General features: G+C 40.0%; 1 protein-coding gene across 18 annotated transcripts in view; it reads left to right on the forward strand.

Annotated features, from left to right (window-relative positions):
* The window catches only part of MGA (MAX dimerization protein MGA), a 177,884-nt gene that overhangs the window by 52,597 nt on the left and 99,030 nt on the right, over positions 1 to 26,257 (forward strand). The window contains exon 1 of one of the 18 annotated variants that reach the window (XM_055316679.1): positions 21,725 to 21,799. The exons of 16 other annotated variants lie outside the window; for them this stretch is intronic. The gene's annotated coding sequence lies outside the window, so the exon portion shown is untranslated. Of the gene's footprint in view, positions 1 to 21,724; positions 21,800 to 22,432; positions 22,450 to 26,257 lie in introns of those variants that run through there. One more of the 18 variants, XM_055316682.1, reaches the window with a different exon arrangement.

Here is a 26,257-nt window from a genome sequence, read left to right on the forward strand (position 1 = left end):
GAGCCTGACGTGGGACTCCATCCTGGGTCTCCAGGAGCAGGCCCTGGGCTGAAGGTGGCGCTAAACCGCTGAGCTACCCGGGCTGCCCTGTGGATCTGTTTTTGTTTTGTTTTGTTTTTTTCTTGTAGATCTGTTTTGAATTAATTTTTGCATATGGTATGAAATTGGGGTCCACTTTCATATTATGTAGCCGATTGTCTCAGAATCACTTGTTGGTGTTCTGTGATTTGATAAAATATTTCTTTATACTTTAAGCAGTAGGACATTTCTTCATACTTTATAAACTGGTATAAGCTCCCATTCAAAATACTATTACATGAAATTAATATAGAAGATGCTATTAGTTATGGAATATTAAGGTTGGAAAGTACCATAGAGATTTTATTCAACCCTCATTTTATAAATATGAAGACAGAGACTTAGAGAAGTTAATTGATGTCAAGGTTGTATAGCTATCAAGTAGAGATAATGCTTTAACTTAAGGGTTAGCAAACCTTTTTTGTAGAGGACCCACAAACCTAAAATAGTAAATATTTTAGGTTTTGTGGGACAAGAGGAAAATAGGGTATTATGTAGGTACATCTGTAATGAGAAAAAACAAATTTCCACAATTTGTTTTATTAATGAAATTTAAAATGTAATAATAGTCTTTTTTGGGGGGGGGTAATACTGATGAGGAAAATGGATTTCTTTTTTGGGGAGGGTAACATTTTTTAAATTAATTAATTTTTTTGGGTAACATTTTATTTAATTGAGGTTCAGAATCAGTGTTTCATAGCATCAAAACTTGTTGGAAATATTCATCTGTTATCATTGATCTGTTTGAAGTTTTGTGTTTCTTTTTCTTTTTTCTTTTAGAGAGGGGGAGAGAGAATCTTAACCTTGCTCCATGCTGGTGGAACCGGATGCTGGGCTTGATCTTACAACTCTGAGATCATGACCTGAGCTGAAATTAAGAGTTGGACACTTAACTGACTGAGCCACCCAGGTCCCCCAGTATTTCATCTTTGAAAATGTCTTTTACACAAAAAGTTACTGCCAAATATTGATAACAGTTCACTGGCATGCTTCTAATTGAGCATGTACATTGTTTGGAAGGCATTTAGAGAATTGCCAGATTTTTCTTCTTGATACTTCTCTTTTAATATGAATTACATATTACCCACTTCAATTTAAGGCTAAGTGGAAATCCTTAGCTGCACAGGCATAGGTAGATAGATTTTCATTTGTAATGAGGTCTGAAAATCATTGGTGAAACTATAGTTTGAACTAGGAATGTAGATCTGTTATGAATTTGTATAGGAATGGACATCATTTTTACTTTTTTTTCCAATTTCAATTTATTGAGATATAAAATAGATATAAAATATATAAGAAGCACTATTTAAGGTGTGGAGCGTAATGACATATATTGTGAAGTGATTACAATGGTTGTTATATTTACCATCTCATATAGATACAAAAAAAGCAAAATGGGGAAAAGTATTTTTTTTACTTATGATAACTTTTAGGATTGAGTTTCTGAGCAACTTTCTTTTTTTTTTAATTTTTATTTATTTATGATAGTCACACAGAGAGAGAGAGAGAGAGGCAGAGACACAGGCAGAGGGAGAAGCAGGCTCCGTGCACCGGGAGCCCGACGTGGGATTCGATCCCGGGTCTCCAGGATCGTGCCCTGGGCCTAAGGCAGGCGCTAAACTGCTGCGCCACCCAGGGATCTCTGAGCAACTTTCAAATATACCATGTATCAGTGTTAACTATAGTTAACTTTTTTTTTTTTTTAGTTAACTTTTTTTAATTTTTAATTTTTATTTATTTTTTTTAAACTATAGTTATCTTATACATGACATTCCCCAGCACTCATTCATCTTACAACTTGAAGTTTGTATGTTTTGACCACTTGCACCCTGTTCCTCTACCCTGGCAACTCTCTTGCCCCTGGTAACATCAAATCTGGTCTCTCTCTCTCTTTTTGTTTTTTTTTTTAAAGATTCAGCATATAAGTAAGATACAGTATTTGCCTTTTTCATTTAGTGTAATGTCCCCAAGGTCCATCCATGTTGTTGCAAATGGCAGGATTTCTTCATTTTTATGGCTGAATAGTTTTTCATTACATATGTGTGTGTGTACACAAATATATATCACATTTTCTTTATTCATTTGTCTATGAATACTTAGATTGCTTCCATGTCTTGGCCATGAGAAATCATGCTGCAGTGAACATGGGAGTGCAGGTATCTCATCCATACAGTGATTTCTTTCCTTTGGATAATATATTCAGAAGTGGAAATGCTATGGTAGTTGTTTTTGGTTTGTTGAAGAACCTCCATATTTTCCATAGTGGCTATGCCAATTTATAGTTCTGTGAGTAGTGCACAGCGTTCCCTTTTCTCTGCATTCTTGCTAGCATTTATTATCTTTTGTCTTTTTGATGATAATCATCCTAATAGATGTGAGGTGTGGGAAGGAACATCTTGAATATTGTCCTCTTTTTTTTTTTTTTATATTGTCCTAACTCTTGACAGTGTGTGTGTATGTAGCTTGACATTACTTGGATTCAAACCATGTTTATTTTCATTCAAAGGACTTAGTTGCAGTATAAGTTTTCCACATGTAGCTTGACATTACTTGGATTCAAACCATGTTTATTTTCATTCAAAGGACTTAGTTGCAGTATAAGTTTTCCACATGTAGCTTGACATTACTTGGATTCAAACCATGTTTATTTTCATTCAAAGGACTTAGTTGCAGTATAAGTTTTCCACATAATCACTTTTGCCTTTTGATTTTAGGTTGATTTCATTGAGAAACATTATCCAGTCTATAGGAAAAGTTAAATTTCCAAAGCTATTTTAGTGTTCAGTAATAGTGGTTAAGGGGTGGTTCTTCTCATTCAGAAAAATTTCAGCTAGAAAAATTGCAGTAAAACTTTACCACTGCTAAACCTGTCAGCTTCCTGATGGAAAGGCAAATCAGGATATACATCTTCTATTTCTTTTTTTTTTTTAAAGATTTATTTATTCATCTCACACACACACACACACACACACACACACACACACACACAGAGGCAGAGGGAGCCTGACCAGGGACTGGATCCCAGGTCTCCAGGATCACACCCCCGGCTGAAGGTGATGCTAAACCGCTGGGCCACTGGGGCTGCCCACATCTTCTATTTCTGACAAAAATTCATGGAATCAAGGATAGTTAAGTCCATGAGAGCAAGGTTAACTTTTTTTCTTCAAAGTTAACTGTTGACACTGCTGGTTGAATAACACATGATAGAGATTTTCTGCAGACTGTTTCCTGATAAATGTTGCAATGAATGACCATAGGCTTTTTTTTTTTTTTTTTTTACCATAGGCTTTGAACATTTTCATGAGCTTTGTAAATTTGTTCAGTTAAGACTTTTTTCTGCCCACATGTATTTTTACCACTATCAGTTGTAACGCATCTTAGCAGATTCCACTTTCGGTTGCACTGAATTAGTATTTTCCCAGGATTTTTGAAAATCTTGCCTGTTGTTCCATGTAAATTATTTATTTAGGCTGATTGTAATTGCTTAGATACTTAAAGCTTGTATTAACTTCTCAAATAAATGGTAATAACTGAGAAGTATTGTTAACTCCAGTCAATTCATCAAGAGTCAAGGAAACACTCAATCGTTTGCCTTGATATTGTGTGATTGATTATACCAGTTTGGGGCTTGAACTCGTGATACTGAGATAAAAAAAATATATATATATATATTTATTTATTTATTTAGAGATCAAGATTTGAGTGCTCTGTTGACTGAGCCCTCCAGGCTCCCTTCTCTCTCTTTTTTTTTTTTAAAGATTTATTTATTTATTTTTATTTATGATAGACACACACACACAGAGAGAGAGAGAGAGGCAGAGACACAGGCAGAGGAAGAAGCAGGCTCCATGCACCGGGAGCCCGACGTGGGATTCGATCCCGGGTCTCCAGGATCGCGCCCTGGGCCAAAGGCAGGCGCAAACCGCTGCGCCACCCAGGGATCCCCCAGGCTCCCTTCTCTTAATTGATAAGCAAAATAATTTTTTTTAATTTTATCAACTCTTTGAACGACTGTTCTTGCCAAAAGGCTTATAATCTTAAATAGATTTTATTTTTCTGATGCATTTCTTTGGCTTCTATAAACATGATTTAATTAACTCACTGTTGATAAAATGCTTCCTTTGGCTAACAAATGAGCTGCTCAGAAGCTTATTTTGATTGCATACTCATTTTTACTTTTGTGAAGAAATTCAGCTGTGATGAGATCTACTGTTTAAATTTTCTAATTTTTCTGACTGTGTTCCTGTGAAATGAAAATACTGTGATGAATAGTCTGGTAATGCTGATGTATATTGTTTTCTCAGCACAGCTGTAGTGTCAGTGCATGATAAACATAATGCTTTATTATCTAATTTGATAATGAAATTATAATGTGTTTAAAAGTATATTTGAAGCCCACTTTTTATCTTTTTTTCTTGTTTTGACTTGAAAGATATGCTCTGGTAATAAAAAATAAAATGTATGGCAGTAAGTATAGTGTTCAAAAAGCTGTCAAGTTATAACTGCATTACGGTTACTTCTAGTGTTCTGAGCAGCAATGTAAAACCATCAGAGTGCCATATATGGTCTTGTAAATACTGAAGTCTGCCACTGTAAAAGCAGTCATAGACAATACAGAAATAAATGTGGCAGTGTTTTAATAAAGCTTTCTTTATGGACACTTAAATTATATATGGGTTCATGAAATTATTATTATAAAACATTTCTCTTTTTTTTTTTAAACTGATTTTTTTTTAAATTATTTATTTATGATAGAGAGAGAGAGAGAGAGAGGCAGAGACATAGGCAGAGGGAGAAGCAGGCTCCATGCCCCGGGAGCCCGACGTGGGATTCGATCCTGGGTCTCCAGGATTGCGCCCTGGGCCAAAGGCAGGCGCCAAACTGCTGCGCCACCCAGGAATCCCTAAAACATTTCTCTTTTGATTTTTTCCCCAACCATATCCATTTAAAAATCTAAAAACCATTCTTAGCTTATAGACTGAAGAAAAACAGGCCCTAGTTGGCCTGTATGGGTTGTAATAGTTTGCGAACTTCTACCTTAATCCAAAATAGTCAAATGGAGATACCGGGGTGGCTCAGTGGTTGAGCGCCTGCCTTCGGCTCAGGGCGTGATCCTGGAGTCCTGGGATCAAGTCCCACATCCGGCTCCCTGCATGGAGCCTGTTTCTGCCTCTGCCTATGTCTCTGCCTCTGTCTCTGTGTCTCTCATGAATAAATTAATTAAAAGAAAAACCATAAAATAGATGGGAGGAAAATCATGCTGATGGAGGTAGGTCTGTGAGAAAAATCATTCTTGACATTTTGACAACCCTTAAAATCATACTATTTGGACAGGTTTGTGTCAGGATTGATATCATCTTAGAAAGAAAACGATTCAAAATTTATGTGATTTTTTTTTCTTATTTAAGGAAAGACTTGTACAATTTTGTGTTTTTTATGCATTGCCTGAAGAGCTCTTATACTTCGGAGTTTCTAATCTTAGGTTTTTATGTGAAAATATTACGTGAATATGAATTTTCTTTTTCTATAACAAAAATGTGTTTAAGATTTTTGACCTACTAGTAAATCTAGAATAAGTTAAAAAAAAAAAAGGAATGTACTTTTCTTTTTTTTTTCTTTAAGATTTTATTTATTTATTTATTTATCTGAGAGAGACAGAGAGAGAGGGAGGCAGAGACACAGGCAGAAGGAGAAGCAGGCTCCCTGCAGGGAGCCCAATGCAGGACTTGATCCTGGGACTCCAGGACCATGCCCTGGGCCAAAGACAGGCGCCAAACTGCTGAGCCACCCAGGGTTCCCATTGAATGTGCTTCTATCTTTGATTTGTAATTTTAATTTTGGCTGATTTTGCATAGAATAGGAAATAAAGTTTTTATTTTTATAACTTTTTGTTTCTACAGTCTTAACAAATTATGAGGTTGTAGAAACTTTGACAGAATGGTATGAAATTATGAGTAGATGGAATTTAGCCCTAGGGATGATTCAGGAAAGCTAGGTATATACTTTTACTATAGATATGGTCCATAATCCTTTATTAGGATTGAGTAAAAAACCACATAATCTTCTGTTTCTTCTTATTGTGTGTATGTCCGTGGTGGTGATTGTTCATTCTTTACTGTTAATTTTAAAAAATGAGTTTTTTAAGATTTATTTATTTGAGAGAGAATGCACGCACACACAAGCTCATGCACACACATTACATGAGCAGGGGAAGGAGCACAAGGAGAGGGAGAAGCGACTCTCCACTGAACAGGGAGCTGAACTCTGGGCTCAGTCTCATGATCCTGAGATCATGACCTGAGCTGAAGGCAGATGCTTAACCAACTGAGCCACCCAGGTGCCCCCGAAAATGGATTTTTGATAGACAGGCTATTCTAGCTTAATGGTTAGAGGTGCATTAGATTAAATTAACACCTCAGATAAGAATCAATACAAATATAAGTTTATGGTTTTTTTTTAAGATTTATTTATTTTAGAGCAAGAATTTGCACACGCATGCAAGCAGGGGAGGGGGGCAGAGGGAGAGAGAGGGAGATTCCTTAAGCAAACTCCCTCAGAGCGGGATGTGGGGCCTGATTCCAGGACCCTGAGATCATGACCTGAGCCAAAAATCAAGAGTTGGCCGCATAACTGAGCCATGCAGGTGCCCAGAAAGTTTATGTTTTGATGAAGTTAGCTGTGTAAGTGTAAGTGATTTTTATGTATTTATTTATTTTTAAGAGGCTTGAACTCATGACCCTGAATTCAGACCTGAGTTGAGATCAAGAGCCAAATGCTTGGGTGTAGGTGGCTCAGAGGTTTGGCGCCACCTTCAGCCCAGGGTGTGATCATAGAGGCCTAGGATCGAGTCCTGTGTCAGGCTCCCTGCGTGGAGCCTGCTTCTCCCTCTGTGTTTCTGCCTCTCTCTCTGTGTCTATCATGAATAAATAAATAAAATCTTAAAGAAAAAAAAAAAAGAACCAGATGCTTAACCAACTGAGCCTACCATATCATCTTTATCCATTCATCAGTTAACGGACTTTTGGGCTGCTCTCATAGTCTGTTGTCAATAACGCTGCTGTAAGCAGGGGTGCAAGTGTTCCTTTGAATTAGTGTTTTTGTATTCTTTGGGTAAATACCCAGTAGTGTGATTACTAGATCATAGGGTAGTTCTATTTTAAGTTTTTTGAGGAACCTCTATACTGTTTTCCATAGTGGCTGCACCAATTTGTATTCCCACCAACAATGCAAGGGGGTTCCTTTTATCCCACGTTGTCTTAAGCACTTGTTTCTTGTGTTTTTGATTTTAGCCATTCTGATAGATTTGAGGTGATATCTCATTGTAGTTTTTTTTTTTTTATTTTTTATTTATTTATGATAGTCACACAGAGAGAAAGAGAGAGACAGAGACATAGGCAGAGGGAGAAGCAGGCTCCATGCACCGGGAGCCCGACGTGGGATTCGATCCCGGGTCTCCGGGATCGCACCCTGGGCCAAAGGCAGGCGCTAAACCGCTGCGCCACCCAGGGATCCCCTCATTGTAGTTTTTTAAAAAGATTTTATTAATTTATTTGGGGGAGGGGAGAGAGTGCTAGCGCATGCAGAGTGGTAAGGAGGGGCAGAAGTAGAGGGAGAAGCAGATTTCCCACTGAGCAGGGAGCCCACATGGGGCTGGATCTGAGAACCTGGAGATCATGACCTGCACTAAAGGCAAGACGCTTATCCTGCTGAGCCACCCAGGTGCCCCATCTTGTTTTGATTTGCATTTCCCTCATATGGAGTGATGTTGAACATCTTTTCATGTGTCTGTTAGACACTTGGATGTTAAAGGACATTTTTTTGGGGAGGGGTGGGGATTAAACCATTTTATTGAGGGGCTTCAGGGAAAGGTCAAAAGGGAGGAGGACAATGAGATCCTATGTCCTCAGCCTGGCCAGAATTTTTCCAGCTTCACAGTCATTGAAAGACCAAAAGAGGGATCCCTGGGTGGCGCGGTGGTTTAGCGCCTGCCTTTGGCCCAGGGCACGATCCTGGAGACCCGGGATCAAGTCCCATGTCGGGCTCCTGGTGCATGGAGCCTGCTTCTCCCTCTGCCTATGTCTCTGTGTCTCTCTCTCTCTCTCTCTCTCTCTCTCTCTCTCTCTCTGTGACTATCATAAATAAATAAAAATTAAAAAAAAAAAAAGAAAGACCAAAAGACATTTTAAATTTAGGAGAATGGAAAAAACAACCCTAATTTTCAGAATGAATATAAAAGACATAAATTTAGGGTTCTTTGACATTTACTATAAATTGTTACATATATAGAAAATATATGAGAATATATTTAAATGTAGAAAAATATTTAAATGTACATCATATGATCCAAGTAAAGGACAAAAATTTTGCTCTGTACATTAACTTAGAGTGGTGATTTTTGAAGAATGTTAACTCTTAAATGTGCTAAGTTTTCTAAAAGTGTAAAATATTTTTTGAGACTGACCTTTTAAACGTTTTATTTTATGTAGTTGTTTTAAAAATATAATACATAAGCAGTATTTTAAAAGTTATAAGTTAATTTGTTAAGAACTAAACATTGGTTAAAAAAAAGAATTAAACAATGGCTAACAGTTATTAGGGTGTTTGGCTGGGTCAGTCAATAGAGCATGCGACTCTTGATCTCGGGGTTGTGAATTCGAGCCCTGCATTGGGTATAAAAATTGCTAAAAAAAAAAAGAATAAAGAGAAAAAGGAATTAAACCATGGCTAATGGTTATGGAATGAATATTCTGTGTGGCACATGTACCTTGCTCTCTTTTTTATATTTGTATTTCATTTAATTCTCTTAACAGCTCTTTGAAGTAGGAGTTCTCTTTCTTCCTTTTCTTTACTCTTTTTTTAAGTTTTTTTTTTTTTTTTTTTTTTTTTTTTTTTTTTAGTATATTCATGAGAGAGAGAGAGAAAGAGAGGCAGAGACACAGGCAGAGGGAAAAGCAGGCTCCATGGAGGGAGCCTGATGTGGGACTCGATCCCGGGACTCCAGGATCACGCCCTGAGCCAAGGGCAGGCGCTAAACTGCTGAGCCACCCAGGGATCCCCTTCTTTCCTTCCTTCCTTCCTTCCTTCCTTCCTTCCTTCCTTCCTTCCTTCCTTCCTTCCTTCCCTCCCTCCCTCCCTCCCTCCCTCCCTCCCTCCCTCCCTCCCTCCCTCTCTCCGCTTTCTTAACTAGGTAGGCTCCACAAGCAGTGTGAAGCTCACTTCAGGACTTGAACTTGTGACCCTGAGATGAGCCGAAATGAAGAGTCGGGTGCTTGGGGTTCCTGAGTGGCTCAGTTGGTTAAGTGTCTGCCTTTGGCTCAGGTCATGATCCTAGAGTCCTGAGATCTAGCCCCACATCAGGCTCCCTGCTCAATGAGGAGTCTTGCTCCTCCTTCTACCCTCACGCTGCTGCGCCACCCAGGGATCCCAAAAAAAAGATTTAAGTTAAATTAAGTTAAAGATAAATGTCTAAATGTTAGAGACATTGCAGAACAACCAAAAAAGCAGAAACAAAAGTCCAAGACCTTAATAACCTACTCTTCATAAGCTCCAATCTTTTCTCCCTTATTCCTACTGATCAATATATTAGCAAATAAGTATTGTGATCATTCCAGGGTACTGGAAAATTACTTTTGGAATCTGTGTACATTAGTTAGCAATGTATTTTTTCACTTTGAATCACGAAAACGTTTGAGAAATACTTACATAGTATGTATAACACCAAATTTAATTAATTAATTTATTTATTTTCTGAGTTCCATGCAGACTGCCTCTCTTCCCATATACTTTTAGTTCTTTAGATTTGCTAATTTCGTTTGATGAACTTCAGGGATTTTTATTGTTGATATTCTCCAGAGTTACTTTCTTGCTCGCCCTTCTTTTTTCTTTTAGCTCTGATGGTTCTTAACCTTTCTTTGGGGTCATACCCCTTTGAAAATTTTATAAAACTTAATGGACTCTAGAAAATTGCTACCATATATACATTACACAAAATTCTCATAATTTTGGGAGTTCCTTTTTTTTTTTTTTTTTAAATTTTGGGAGTTTCATAGGACATCCTCCCCTAAGATCATTCATGGATTCCAGATTAGAGCCCCACCATGAGATGAGCTCCCTGAAAAACTTCATTTATTTTTTAAAAAAGATTTCATTTATTTGAGAGAGAGAGAGCGAGACAGCAAACAAGCACACAAGCAGGGGTAGTGGCAGAGGGGAGAAGGAAGCAGGCTCCCTTCAGAGCAGGTAGCCTGATGTGGGTCTCCATCCCAGGACCCCGGGATCATGACCTGAGCTGAAGGTAGATGTCTGTTTAACTGACTGAGCTGCCCAGGTGCCCCAATTTCATTTTTTTAAATTCTTCCAAATTCATCGGTGATTTCCCAGTCTTTGAGTATCTCTAGAGCACTAGACCCTCATATACCTTTACTTCCTGGTGATCTGAATGTCCTATTTTAATACTCTACTTCATGGCTGTTTATTTTTTATTGAAGTATAGTTGCCATACAATGTTACATTAGTTTCAGGTATACAGTGTATAGTGCTTGGACAAATTTATATATTATGTTATGCTCACCACAAATGTAGCTACTACTACCTATAGCTATAGGATATTATTATAATCCCACTGAATGTATATCCTATGGTATGCCTTTTATTCTGGTGATTTATTTATTCCATAAGTGGAAGTCTGTATCTCTCACTCTGCACTATTCTACTTTATATTTTAAACCTACAACACTGGGCAGCCCTGGTGGCGCAGCGGTTTAGCGCCGCCTGCAGCCCAGGGCGTGATCCTGGAGACCCTGGATCGAGTCCCATGTCAGGCTCCCTGCATGGAGCCTGCTTCTCCCTCTGCCTCTCCCACTCAGAACCCCTCCATGGACTCCTGAGGGGTCTTTGGTCTTATTTTATTTTATTATTTTATTTTATTTTATTTTATTTTATTTTATTTTATTTTATTTTATTTTATTTTATATTTTATTTTATTTTATATTATTTTATATTTTATTTTTTATTTTATTTTATTTTGTATTTTATATGTTATATTTTATATTATTTTATTTTTTATATTTTATTTTATTTTTATTTTTATTTTTTTATTTTTATTTTATTTTATTTTTATTTTATTTTTTAAATTAAATTAAATTAAATTAAATTTAATTTTAATTTTATTTTAATTTTTTATTTTCTCATGAGAGACACACAGAGGCAGAGACATAGGCAGAGGGAGAAGCAGGTTTCCTGTGGGGAGCCCGATGTGGGACTGGATCAGAGGACCCCAGAATCATGACCTGAGCCAAAAGCAGATGCTCAACCACCGAGCCACCCAGGTGCCCTGGTCTTTTTTTTTTTTAAAAGGCTTTATTTATTCATGAGAGACACAGAGAGAGAATGGCAGAGACACAGGCAGAGGGAGAAGCAGGCTCCACGCAGGGAGCCCAACATGGGTCTCAATCCTGGGTCTCCAGAATCACACCCTGGGCTGAAGGTGGCGCTAAACCGCTGAGCCACCCCGGGATCCCCCCCTGGTCTTTTTTTTAATTAAGATTTTATTTATTTATTTGAGTGAGAGCTTGAGGGGGAGGGGGTTTGGGCCGGGGGAGGGGCAAAAGGAAATGGAGAAGCAGACTTCCTGCTGAGCCAAGGAACCCAACGTGGGGCTAGATCCTAGGACCCTGAGATCATGATCTGAGCCAAAAGCAGAAGCTTAACTGAGCCACCCAGATGCCTTGAAACATTTGTTTTATTTATTGCTTTAAAAAATATTTTATTTATTCATGAAAGACACAGGGAGAGAGAGAGGCAGAGACATAGGTAGAGGGAGAAGCCCTATGTAGAACTTGATTCTGGGACTCTGGGACCACGCCCTGAACCGAAGGCAGCCGCTCAACCACTGAGCCACCCAGGCATCCCTGGATTTAAAGTGTTTTAAATTGAGTGCTTCTAAGTGCCAGATACTATAATAGGTGCTGAGGGTACAGTGTAGAGTTTAAAAAGGTTACAATTCCTTTTTTTTTTCTTAATTTTTATTTATTTATGATAGTCACAGAGAGAGAAAGAGAGAGAGGCAGAGACATAGGCAGAGGGAGAAGCAGGCTCCATGCACCGGAGCCCGATGTGGGATTCAGTCCCGGGTCTCCAGGATCGTGCCCTGGGCCAAAGGCAGGCGCCAAACCGCTGCGCCACCCAGGGATCCCTTTTTTTTTTTTTTAAATTTTTATTTAAAAGGTTACAATTCCTAATTTGTAGTCTAGTTTGTAGTGTTGGTGGGATGAGGGAGAGAGAGAAGACAATGAAAGAATTATACAAATAAATATGAAAATTAGATCTGTGGTAAGTTGTAAGAACAGGTATGTGGTGTTTTGACAGCATATCATAGGAGGGTCAGGAATGTAGAATCAACAAGAATATTTGGTGATTTACTAGATTCAGGGACCAGATGAGGAAGAGACAGGTATCAAGAATAACTAGGTTTCTAGGGATGCCTGAGTGGCTCAGAGGTTGAGTGGCTGCCTTCAGCTGAGGCCATGATCTCGGGGCCTGGGATCGAGTCCCACATCGGGCTCCCTGTGAAGAGCCTACCTCTTCCCTCTGTCTATGTCTCTGCTTTTCTCTCTGTGTCTCTCATGAATTAATAAATAAAAATATTAAAGAAAAAAAAAGAATGACTATGATTCTGATGTGAGCAACTATGTGGATACAGAGAGAAGCCTGATTGGTTTCTAGTTTGGTCATGTCCATACCAACTTAAGCAGTGGCCACAGGTAATTTTCTTAAAACACATGAGTTTGTCATAGATCTTCTTATGGTCCCTTGATGGCTCTTCTTTTTCTGCAAGATGAATTCTCAACTCTTGATTGCTAGGTGTATTGTATAATATGGCTCCCTTTGCCTTTTCTAGTCCTGTATAGCTTTGTTCCTCCACAGATCATGGGCATTTTTAATTGTAGCCATATTACAGTAATTGTGCTCCCTGAATGTGTTCCCTCTCTCGTTCCTCTGTCTTTTTTTTAATTTTTTTAAAATTTATTTATTTATGATAGAGAGAGAGAGAGAGAGAGGGGGGCAGAGACACAGGCAGAGGGAGAAGCAGGCTCCATGCACCAGGAGCCCGATGTGGGATTCGATCCCGGGTCTCCAGGATCGTGCCCTGGGCCAAAGGCAGGCGCCAAACCGCTGCGTCACCCAGGGATCCCCTCGTTCCTCTGTCTTTACATAGGTTGCTTTCTCTCCGAAATGCTTTTCTTCTGTACCCATCCTGCCTCTGCTCTTTGATACCTTACTAACTTCTACTCATTCTTAGCTTTCTCTGGGAATTCTTTTTTGGACTTCCTTACTCTGATTTAGCTGCCCTTTGTTTGTGCTTCCCTTGTACTCTGGGCAGAGAGCCATTCTTACAAATAGGATTCTTTAGTTTTTGCTTCATTATTGATTATAGGTTATGTGAAAATTGGTTGTCTGATAATTGATTGCAAGCTCTTGAGAGTATGAATGTCTTATCTGTGTTCCAAGATCTGTATGTGATAAATGCTCAATAAATGTTTGACTTGAGGAATTAATGAATACTCTGTGCTTTTATATAGTGTGCCTTTGTATAAATTGTTCTCTTTAGAATGCTTTCTTTGCTTTGTCAACTTCTAGACATCCTTTATTATTGAGCCAATATTATTTGTTTTTTTAAACCGATTTTTAAAAAAGATTTTATTTATTCATGAGAGAGAGAGAGAGAAAGAGAGAGGTAGAGACATAGGCAGAGGGAGAAGTAGGCTCCATGCAGAAAGCCCGATGTGGGACTCGATTCCAGGTCTTGGGGGTCACGCCCTGAGCCAAAGGCAGATGCTCAACTGCTGAGCCACCCAGGCGTCCCAACACTAAGCCTTATTTGATAGTTTAGTGACAGTTTGTCCTTCCATTGTCATTCTATAGCTTTCTTTTTTATACCCTGGTAAATATTTGACAGTATAGAGTAGAGATCAAGTGTCCCATCAGTAGATCAATGGATAAAGATTTGGTGTATATATGTGTGTACAAACACAAACATACACCATGGCATATTACTCAGCTATAAAAAAGAATGAAATCTTGTATTTTACATAACATGAATGGACTTAGACGGTATAATGTTGAGTGAAACAAGTCAGTCAGAGAAAGACAAATACCTTATGATTTCAGCCATATCTAGAATTTAAGAAACAAAACCAGCAAACAAAAAAAGAGGCAAAAAACAGACTTAATATAGAGAACAAACTGGTGGTTGCTAGAGGGGGGGATGGGTGAAATAGATAAAGGAGATTAAGAGTATAGTTATCTTGATGAGCATTGAGAAATATATAGAATCGTTGAATCATTATATTGAATGCCTGAAACTAATATAGCACTAACATTAGTATGTTAATTATACTTGAATAAAAAAATAAATGTTTAGGGGTGCCTGGAGTGGCTCAGTGTCTGCCTTCAGCTTGGATTGTGGTCTTGGGGTCCTGGAATTGAGCCCCATGTTGGGCTCTTTGCTCCGCAGGGAGCCTGCTTCTCCCTCTCTCTGCACACACACACACACACACACACACTCTCTCTCTCTCTCTCTCTCTCTCTCTCTCTCTCTCTATATATATATATATATATATATATATATATATATATATCATGAGCATCATGGAGTTGTAGATTGGATAAATAGTTCTTAAATGTCCAATTCCATTTCACAGGGTGGGTTACTTTTACATGGTACTAGTCTTACCTGTTGCATTGACTTGTAACTTCATTGTTCTATAAAGGCAGCCCTATCTATCCCCAAATTCTGGATAATTTATTATAGTTCTTCGTTTACTATGTGGATGCTGGCTACCTGCAATGCCCCCATTTCTTTCTCGTTAATTTTATTTCTCCTTCATGACCAGCTCAAAAGTCCACTCATCTTTGTAACTTTTGTAGATTACCTAGGTTGTGTATGTTCTGCAGTGTTTCTAGAGGGCTTTTTTGAAACTGCCACCAAAGTATTGCAATGTGATCATCCAGTCTCTTTATCTAGAACTTGAGCTTCATGAAGGAACTTACTTTTATTTGTTCCTTTAACCCTGGTTCAGTGCCTAGTTGGTGCTTAACAAATACTTACTGAACTAATTGTATCCTTATTTATTTTGCGTTTAGATAACCCAGAGAATGTTGGGTGGAAATAGTATTGGGATGAAAAATATTGTCCCTGTCTCTCTAATTTATGGTCTGTAGATGGGTAATTTGGATAATACACTGCATTCAAGTTGCCTGAGTAATCTTTATATTTTCTATTTCATTTTTTTTTAAATTTTTATTTATTTATGATAGTCACACACACACACAGAGAGAGAGAGAGGCAGAGACATAGGCAGAGGGAGAAGCAGGCTCCATGCACCGGGAGCCCAACGTGGGATTCGATCCCGGGTCTTCAGGATCGCACCCTGGGCCAAAGGCAGGCGCCAAACCGCTGCGCCACCCAGGGATCCCTATATTTTCTATTTCAGTATAGTTTTCTCTTCTTTAACAGGTGTTCCCTGCCCTCCAGTGGTTAGATCATGGCTAACATATTTAGTAAAGGTAAAGGTCATAAAATCCTTTTATGGTTTCTTTTTAAGTCATGTTTAATATCCCATTAATTTTCAGATAAAACCGTGCCCCCCCCATTTTCCCTTCTGTCTAATATGCCTGAAGCCCAGCTTAATCTAAGTGTAGCTTGATCTGCCTGTTCTTTTGCCAAAGTGAGCCACCATGTGTCCCACAGTTTTTAAGTATGCAGTGATTAGTTAGGAGATTCACTCACTCTGACCTTGGTTCTTGGTTTTACTACATTATTCTCAGGTAGTTCTAGCAGGGTTCTAGGATTTTGCTACAGTGCAAAAGCTACCTATCATCTTGTTTTCAGAAACCTTCCTCCCTCCTCTCTTCCCATCACACACTGAAAAGTAGCTTGCTAATAACCATGTGGCTGTCCTTTAGGCTGGATTGGGATGTCTTCCTGTAGTCTGGCTGGAGTCTATTGGCTAACATTCTTTTCTCCTCTATTGCTATTGATGAGGATAGGCTGACTCTTGATTTCTTGGCAAGGTGACATACCCCATCCTGTGCCTTTTAGTATGTTATTTTTTCTCAGAAATCAAATCTTAGCTATCTAGAGAGCCTTGCTATATATGGCTAGCAGTTATTTCTAAATACCTGCTGCAGTTTTCAATAGTATATCATGAAATAAGGATAATGTAGTAAAATTTTCATCTATCTAAATATTCAAAATAAAAGACTATTACTCATTTTATGTTCTCCCTAGATTTTTAGTCTTAAAATATCCATATTTATTATTGCTTTAAAATATTTACTTAAAAATTAAAAAAAAAGATTTATTTATTTGAGAGAGAGAGAGCGAGCCAGGTGAGCACGGTTGGGGAGGCACAGGGAGATGGAGACAAGCAGACTCCCTGCTGAGCGGGGAGCCGGATGTGGGGCTCAATACCAGGACCCCGAGATCATGACCTGAGCTGAAATTAGGAGTTGGATGCTTAACCAACTGAGCCACCCAGGAGCCCCTAAAATATCCGTTATTTTAAGAAAGAATGGTAATAGTAGGCAGTATGCTTTATAATATAAAAATTTGGTCACTTTCTGATTGTCAACTAAATCTTTTTTGAGGGGAAATTTTACTGATCTGTACTGTCCAGTAGTTTAGGAACTGCTCTGTTGACCATAGCTCATTTCCATGAAGCATCATGGTCCTTCATGTAAAGTAAGCATGACTTCTTTCATATGCATTTGCGGGCAATTTCTCAGTGTGTTTTTCTGTCATAGGCTTCTTGATTTTTTTGCCTGATTTCCAGTCTTTTTTTTTTTTTTTTTTTTTTAAATTTATGATGGGGGCGGGGGGCAGAGACACAGGCAGAGGGAGAAGCAGGCTCCATGCACCAGGAGCCCGACGTGGGATTCGATCCCGGGTCTCCAGGATCGCGCCCTAGGCCAAAGGCAGGCGCCAAACCGCTGCGCCACCCAGGGATCCCTGATTTCCAGTCTTGAAGGTTACTTGCTGTTTCCGAGTTCTCTTCTTTGGCCAGTAGTTCTGCTTTCTGTTATTGTACGTTCTCATGCGGTTCCCCCCCCCCCTCCTCAGGCATTTTAATCTCTGTGTAGCTCTAGGCTTAGTTATGTAAATTTCTTCTGTTTTTCTTTTTATGCTTTTCCAGATAAGGTGTTTCTTGTAAGGGTTCAGTAATACATTGACAACTTTCATTGTTTGTTTCTTTTAGACCTGTTTTTTGTAATTCATCTGAAACTAGCATTTTAAACTTCATTTACATTACTGATTTTTGACATTTTTCTTTTAGGTTTTAGTAAAACAAATTCACTGTTACTAAGGTATCCTTTAATTCTGAAGATATTTACTAATTTTTTCTTGTAGATGAGTATACGCAGATGGCAGATTTCATTACAACTTGTTGCTTTTATTACCAGATGGTAAATTATAGAATCATATATTTCTTTACAATGCAAAGAATCTCTTTGCCTTTGTTGATTTTCTAAGTGATATTCAGTTGAAAGTCTTTCAGGCAAAAAGCAGTCAATAAGTAATTGGACTGGGATCCCTGGGTGGCGCAGCGGTTTGGTGCCTGCCTTTGGCCTAGGGCGCGATCCTGGAGACCCGGGATCGAATCCCACGTCGGGCTCCCAGTGCATGGAGCCTGCTTCTCCCTCTCTCTCTCTCTCTCTCTCTCTCTCTCTCTCTCGCTCTGTGACTATCATAAATAAATTAAAAAAAATAAGTAATTAGACTTTCCTAGGCAAGTATTCTTATCTTTTTTAGTATCTATCAGTAATATTTACCTTTCCTCTAAGGAGAAATAATTTGTGATGATAGTGGTACTAGTTTTTTCTAATTAAAAGTGTACCCCCTTTGGAAAACATTGATCAAAGCAGAATGCTTGTTTGTATGTATAACATGAGTGTGGTTAAATGTGTACTTAGCCTGTTTTCCAAATCCCAAATTGTTAGACAGGAAATCAGTATTTGATATTTGGACTTGCCTGGAAAACTGGGACCTATGGTTTCATATTGATTTATTTAACAGATTGTGTTTGCTGTGTTCTAGGCATTGTGGTAGGCACTAGAACAGAGTGCCTACTAAAGCTGACAGTCTAGTGGGCAAGACATTAATACATAGTTTTAAAAATAGAGTTGTGGCAGGTGCTATAAAGAAATACAGGGTACTTTGAGAGTATATTACAAGGAAACCTCATCTGATCCTTCCTTGGTGGTTAAGAAAAGTTTCCTGAGAAAGTGTTACAAACTTATGTATGAAGGGTAAGTGAATAGCAGTTAGGTTTGAGTCATCTGGGAAGATCTTAGCAAAGGGTAAGGAACATGATTATGTGGGTTTGAGATATGAGGCAGCAAGAGGGAATGGTATTTCTTAATGAACATTTATAGCATTCTGTCACATTTGTCCTCTTTTTCATCCTTACCTCTCTTGACGTTTTCTGAAACATGTTTTTAATCACATTACTATGCTGGTTAAGAAACTTTTAGAGCTCTTCATTGATTATTGGCTCCTTGAAGGTAGGACTTTTTCCGCTTTTTAATTCCTTAGTCCATGTTTCACATATTGGAGCTAGTCATACTTTGCCCCTAGATAGGAGTTGGTTTTAGTTGCAGTACTAAATGGTAGGCAGTACTAAATGGAGTTGTGTATAAGCTAACATGATTCCTTCTTTTTTTTCTGCTGCCTAGCACACAAGTTTATTGCAAGTGTAGGACTTTTTGTAAAAAGCTTTTTTTGGTAACCTAGTCTGTATGTAGCTCTTCTATGAATGGTTTTTACTGTGTTGATTTAAGAATACTGTAAATAAGACCATAATCCAGGGGTTTTGGGGTGTGTTTGGTGAGTTTTTGTCTAAAGAGTTGAGATGATGAAGACCAAAGATTTTAGCCATTTGAGAGAAGTAGGTCACTAGTAGATACTGGAATTGAGTAGATGGCATCTGAGTAGATTGGATAAGGAATATAGTAGGTTTTGTTGGTGGATTCTGTTACGTTGTGCCAACTTTTCAGAGTTCTAGTGTAGACATCTGAACAGTGCAAGAAGTGCCAGTCTTTCCCTTATCCTCAGCACATACAAGGCATTCAAATATTTGAAAAGGGAAAATGTGCATTAAGTGGAATAGGGCCTATGTGTTTATGGAGCAATCTTAGATCAAGACTGCGTTTGTTTTCCATGCATTCTCTATTCCCACCTCCCTATATTTATTAAAATATCTTTGAAAGCTCAACCAAGGGAAACCAAGGGAAATAATTTTGTGTTAGGCTGATGAACAGGGGTTAGTTATAACTGAAATGAAAATTTTAAAAAAGATTTTATTAGAGAGTGTGCATGAGCAGGAGGAGAAGAGGGAGAAGGTGTTAATCTCTAGGAGGCTCCATGCTGAGTGCAGAGCCCTATTTGGCTTGATCCCACGACGGACCGTAAGATCGCTCACTACCTGAGCTCATGCCAGGAGTCCGATGCCTGACAGAGCCACCCAGTGCCCCTTTGAAATGAGAGAATTCTAATAGCAAGGTGAAACACAGGAGTGTCAGATTTAGCAGTTAGCTGGGCATTTTTAAAACTTGGGTTATATAAGGATGCCTTTTATTTTTAAAAGATTTTTTTTTTTTTTTTAAGAGAAAGAGCATATGTGAGTGGGGGGAGGGATAGAGGCAGAGTAAGTATCTCAAGCAGACTCTGTGCTGAGTGTAGGTCCAGATGCGGGGCTTCATAACCCTGAGTTCATGACCTGAGTGGAAACCAAGAATCCCACACTTAACCAACTGCACTGTACAGGCGCCCCTGATGGTAGTTTTAAAGGATCTGGCATTTCATGTTTGCTTGGCTTAGCGGAAAAGTAGCAAAGAAAATCTCTACTTCCCCAAGACCCCCCAAGCTGTCCTCTGAGATTCTCCAATGAGAGGTATGTTAACTTGTCTCTTTTGGGATGCAGCTACCACTAGATACAGGTTGTTAACCAGTCATTAGTCATTTACATCTTAGAGTCAGATGGTTTAATTCTAAGTCAACACATTTCTGCCTTTAATTTTGTATGAGGAAACGTTAGACCCTCGAGAGGAAAGCATTCTTGGAAGAGGTGGAAGATTTCGACAAGTAAGGAAAAGAGGTTTTTGGGGTCAGGGAAGAGGAGGAAGGTGTTAAAGAAACTGGTATTTTTCAGTTTTGCCTAGAATCTTGGGCATTATTCATTAGTTGCACTTGTGATGCTCTTGTTGACAATGGCTGCATGGGGGTTTCAGAGTAACTTCAGAAGTTTGTAATCTTTAGCCTACACATTTTCCAGTCCATACTAATTCCAGCAGTTTCTTCCAATGGTGTGACAGAGGAACAGCAGAACGAAGAGAAAGAATACTTTTCTTCCTAATATGCTTCCGGCCCAGCTCTGATCAATCATGTTAGATAAGCTTCTTTCTCTTTGCTCCTTTCTTTCAACCAACCCCCCTCATTCTCCTTTTTCATAGTGTTTTGTATTAGATCACCTAGCAATATGTTCTCAGTACTTTCTAATTCTTTTAAGAGTGGAAGAATCGTTTGGAAACATGAACCACAATTTCTGCTCTATCTACCGACTTCTATTTTGTCTCTGTTCTTTCTCAACTTTATTTTTTCTTTCTCAACTTTAAACAACTCTCCCTCTTTTGAGTGTTAGCAGCTCAGAAGAAGGAGCAGGTGATAAGGGGTAGGGAAGAAGGAATAATTTTTGATGTTTGGGAGGAATACTGTTGGTTAACTTATTAGTTCAGCGACTGCCTGACATAATATTCAGTATTTTTTTTCTTTGCATTTCACAGGTTAAACATAATATTCAGTAATTTTTTTCTTTGCACTTCACAGGTTAAACATATCTTGAACAAAAATTGAAAACACAAGATCAAGGCATTAGAACTTAGGATAGTACTCTGTCGTGCAAAAAACTCGTTTCCATAGTTTACTGTTTTATTAGGACATCTTTCATCGTTATATCAGGCAAGTTAGTGGCGACTCTTCTTCCCTTCATACTTAGTGGAGTTTCGGTCTCCTTCCTACTTTCCTAGTGTTCTTCGATCATGGATATTGGAGACTCGACCACCCATCTCTCCCAAGTCTTTTCTTCAAGGTTTCCCGAGGGTCTGGCGTTACCGCGGCTTCATTTGACGAGCTTGTGAAGCCCTGGGGGCTGTGGAGCTAGATGTGGGTGGGGCTGGGTGCGGCAGGGGCGGGGCCGCCGAGAAGCCCGAGGGAAAGGGTGGAGGGCACAGTCGAGAAAGCCCGCGGGCAAAGGTTTCACAGTTTTCACGAAGCCTTCGTGTGCGAGGCTGAGGGAATTCGGGTGCCTTCTTCTTCCTTAGCCTTTTTCGATTCCGGAAGCTTCATTAGGCTTTTGTCGGTTTCTGGGACCCGGAAAAGCAGCGGCTTCAGCTCCAGGGGCGGGTCCCAAGGGTCTTGTCGCTGCTCCCGGGCCGTTTGGCCTCCTGGTGTTGGGGGAGGGGCGAGGGAGGTGCTGCTCGCGCCTCCTTTTGCGCTTGCGCAGCGGGCTCTGAGCGGGTAGGAGCGCGTGCGCGGTGACGTGGACGTCCGGTGCGCGCGCAGGCTCTTCAGCTGGAGCGGACACACGGTGTGCGAACCGAACAGAATAACCCGCCCCCAGCGGGATGTGAAGGACTCCGGGTGAAGCCGGCCACGCCCCGCACGGTAACTCTCGGGCCTGGGTGGATGGCGTCGCTTTAGGACTGGCCCTATTGGAGTTTTTTGTGAGTTTGAAGCGCTTGTAGATTTGAACAGCGTGAGAAGCGTTCCGCTGTGTGATCTTCGCACGCCCCGGCCAGGCCGGGCCTTGCGCGGGGCTGCCTTTGGCGCACGCCTGTGGTCCCCTGAGGGAGGCTGCGCATGTCACCTCGCGCGCGTCCCCGGCCTCACTTCCGCGTCGCGCAGCGAACTAACTGGGAACATCGACGCCCGAGAGAGAAACCACGAGGCGGGCGGGGTGAGAAGCGCCCTTGGCGCGGCCCTGCCCTCGCGTGCGTGGGGTGCCGCTCCGCATGGTACGATCCTCGTGATGATTTTCGGCGCGGCGCGGGGCTTTAGGTCGAGAGCTTTGCTTGTGCGCTTTGCATTTTAGAGCTCAGGTCTTCGGGGCTCCAAAACTCTGAGGGAAACGGTGCTGACGTCGCTTTTTAAGGATCTTGTGTGTAGCGTTTTGACACCTGTGTAAACCTCTGTTTTAGCATGTAATTTCCGGGCGAGTTGTTGAGGCAGGACCGCGCGCGAATTTAATAAAGGAGGAGGGCGAGGAAGTGAGCCGTACAGGAGTGGGAACTTGGTAAACAAAGGACCGGTGGCCAGTAAGTGCAGAAACGAGGGCGGGGAAAACAGGTGGGAAGAGCAGGTGTTATTTTCTTTTTCTTTGTGGGCAGCCTTTGGCTAGTTCTGTTTATGAGGTTTCCCGCGTCGGTAAAATTGTCAGGTAGGTCTCTGCCCTTAGTGTTAGGTGGGTCTGGGATCTAGCTAAATCTATTCGAGCTTCAGTAACCAAAGTTGAAGGATCTCTGTGCGAAGAATATGGGGAAGTTAGATGATTTCAAACCCGGTTGAGAGTGGAAAGTGGTAATGTCTTGCTGTGGAGATTTTTGCTTTGCTTTGGGAACCCTGGGGATGCCTCCTGGGGCGGATGCAAACAGGGAGGGGTGAAGGAGGTCTTAAAGGAGGGGTGACTGATGGCGGAACAACGTGAGTGAAAAAAGTGCAGCTTTCTCTGAGAAGACCACTCTCAGGGTTCGCGTCGCCAGAACAGACACGTGGATCAAGAGAACTCTCGAGCCCACCCGCGCACCGCTAGTGGGTGTTGTGAAGTTTTTCGGGTTTCTGCGGCATAATCCCTGGCAAATACTGCTTGCTCTCCCTCTTTTTGGGCACGACGCCGCGGCTAGGCTGCAGGGAAAGTGCCTGGAGGCGGCGTGACGGCTGCTGGGAAGGGGGCTGGCCCCAGAGGGCAGGGTAGCTGGTTCTGTAGTCTCCACGGTAACAGAAGGCGACTGGATCCCGCAGAGTGTTCGGCAGGTTCCGGCGGCGCACGTGATCTGTCGGGACTCTTCTCCGGAAGAGCTTTCCTTGCGGCGTTTTTTCACGTGGTTGTCGGCCAGCTGGCCTCTACAGTTAAAAAGCGATGATTTTTGGGCCCTTGATAGTCGACGGCGATTGCTCTTCCCTGGGACTAGCAGGAGGCTTTTTCGTTTATAAGAGTATCGGATCAAGGCTAGTGCTTCTTGCTTCCTAATGGTTAGGTTTTCAGCAGTTGTGTGGGTAGAGTGGGTTGAGTTCACCAAACAAAAAACACAAGCTTAGGACTTGAGGAAATTCAGTGCCCTGGGTACTTTGTCATACTTATTCTAGGGTAGAGTGGCTGTTTAATTACTGTCCGCTTTTGCCCTAATAGTTCTTCAAATTCTGTTTATGCAATTGCGGCGACCTGGGAGCTTGCTTACCCCAAATTGTAGTTAAGGGACCATTCCTAGGAATAGAAAATGCTCCTGGAGTTAGCATTGATTAGTGGTATCTGGGAAGAGAAGGGTGGGGGCATACTGTCCTAGGCAAATGCAGTTCTGTGCCTTAAAACCTAATGTATTTCAGGTAGTACTTTGCGATTTATTTCAGGGTTGTGGCGATGTTGTCTGGTCTGAAGTAAGTGCTTACTAATAGATGGCAAGTTTCACTTACTATTAAAATCAACTTAGTGATTAAGAATTGGTAGTTGGCTGTTTTACTCTTTGTCATCATTCGCTGTCCTGTTTTCTGATTATATCCAAATTCTCTTTTCTTCTTTTTTCTTTTCTTTCTGATTTTATTTATTCATCAGAGAGAGAGAGGCGGAGAAACAAGCTCCATGCCGGGAGCCCTACGTGGGACTCGATCCTGGGTCCCCAGGATCACACCCTGGGCTGAAGGCGGCGCTAAACCGCTGAGCCACCAGGGCTGCCCACAAATTCTGTTTTTCTTAGGATTTTTCGAATTTCTGGGTCCATTGTATATTGGTAAATACCGACATTTAGATGAACCCATTCTCTTACAGTTTGTTTCAGAAATTTAGTTTAACTTAAATTATATTTTTGTAGTGAGTGTTTATTTTATTCTTTTTGTAGTGAGTGATTATATTAAGGAACAAACATTTTGGTGCCTGCCACACAGTAATGCATTTGTTGTGTGAAAGGTTATGCTTATTTTTAGCAACTTCGGAAACATTCAGAATAGGTTGACCAGCATTTGAATATTGTGTGTTTTTAAAGTAGTGTAATTTTGATTGGGTGTTTTTTTGGAGAGGTGAAAGAGGGGGCAGGGAGCAGTACATGAATCATTGAATTAGGTAACTACCTAGTAGATTAACTGGTGTATTTTGTAAGTTGTATGAGGGTCATGGCTTTAGTAGTTAAACATTTCCCAGAGAGGTCATTGGTGAAAAGACATTTAGAATAGGGACTCTGAAATTGTAACAATTTGACACTTGCCACATTACTTATCTGGAAACAGCTTTCTTTCTGAAAGCCTCTCTGTGTCCACTGCCTTGCTGATGGGACTTTTTCACGATATTAAGTTATTTCCTATCCACAAGTGAACTGAACTTCCTTGGCTTATTATTACAGTTATATTGTGTAGGTAAATGCTTGATATTGAAAAGCTGAACTGAGATTTTAAAATATTAGCTGTAAATGTACCAAAACTGTGGTCTTCCTTAAAGCTTTTAGAGAGCCAAAATACAAGGTATTTTTAGAATCTTGCTGGGAATAGATTTATTTCTTTATGAGTAACCTAACCCTTCCTAAAGTACATTTAATTTTTGCATTTGGTTAAAGCCTTAGACTTTAGAGTGTTATTTGTTTGTCTAAAGTATCTGTATATGCTGAATTGACTATCTTCTTACTGTAAGTAAGATCCTATACAGATTCCAGAAGTGCAGGCATGCTTATAGTAGAGTCTGTGTTTAAAGATTGGTAGAGAAGAAGAACTTAATTTCTTGTTCCTAAAGTAATAGTAGTATGTGGCTAAAGAAATAGATTGTTTTGGTCATAAATTATGTTTTTGGTTTTATGCATTTTCATCAACTCACGGGATGGCTTGGAGGATTTTTTAAAAAAAGATCTTACACAAATCATAAGTCTGAAAGTTCTTTTTCCTGTCTTCCTACACATTTTTACATTGTCTTTCTTATATTAGTTATCTGTGCACAGTGTTCAAATAGAGCAGGCTGACTTTTCTACATTTAATTTTTTTGTATAGGCAAAAAAATATTGAAATATGTACATATGAAGTTAGCATAAAATTTATATGTGTTTTATGAAACTAAATGGGATTTCTGTCAGTTGAATCTTTAGTGTTTAAGGTTTTCGTTTTTTTTTTTTTTTTTTTTAAGATTTTATTTTTTCCTGAGAGACCCAGAGAGAGAGAGAGAGAGAGAGAGAGAGGCAGAGGGAGAAGCAGGCTCCAAGCCGGGAGCCTGACGTGGGACTGGATCCTGGGTCTCCAGGATCACGCCCTGGGCTGAAGGCGGTGCTAAACCGCTGAGCCACCTGGGATGCCCCCCCCCCCCATTTTTTTGAAGGAGAGGTAGAGAAAATCTTAGGATTCATGGGCAGTGCAGAGCCTGTTGGGCTCCATCTCACAACCTTGAGATCATGATCTGAGCTGAAATCAAGAGTTGGACGCTTATCTGATTGAGCCACCCAGGTTCCCGTAAGAGTGCTCTTTAAAGCATCAGTTAAAACATTTTTGCCTTAGGTTTACTGTAATGATCTGAAAACCAAGATTTTAATATTATAGAAGATAACGTTTAAGAAGTTTTTTTTTTTTTTTTTAAAGATTTCATTTATGTATTCATGAGAGATACAGAGAGAAAGGCAGAGACACAGGCAGAGGGAGAAGCAGGTTCCATGCAGGGAACCTGATGTGGGATTCGATCCCGGGTCTTTAGGATCACTCCCTGGGCCGAAGGCAGGCACTAAACCACTGAGCCACCCAGGGATCCCCTGTTTAAGAAGTTTTGAATCCTTTGATATATTCATAGGATTGGAATAGATAAAATTTTTTTCAGGTAGTTATTTGCCACTTTAGTTACATTTAAATGTACTTAAAATAATATATATATTTTAAAGATTTTATTAA

This window comes from Nyctereutes procyonoides, unplaced genomic scaffold (assembly GCF_905146905.1).
Source record: "Nyctereutes procyonoides isolate TBG_1078 unplaced genomic scaffold, NYPRO_anot_genome, whole genome shotgun sequence".
NCBI classification, from domain to species: domain Eukaryota; kingdom Metazoa; phylum Chordata; class Mammalia; order Carnivora; family Canidae; genus Nyctereutes; species Nyctereutes procyonoides.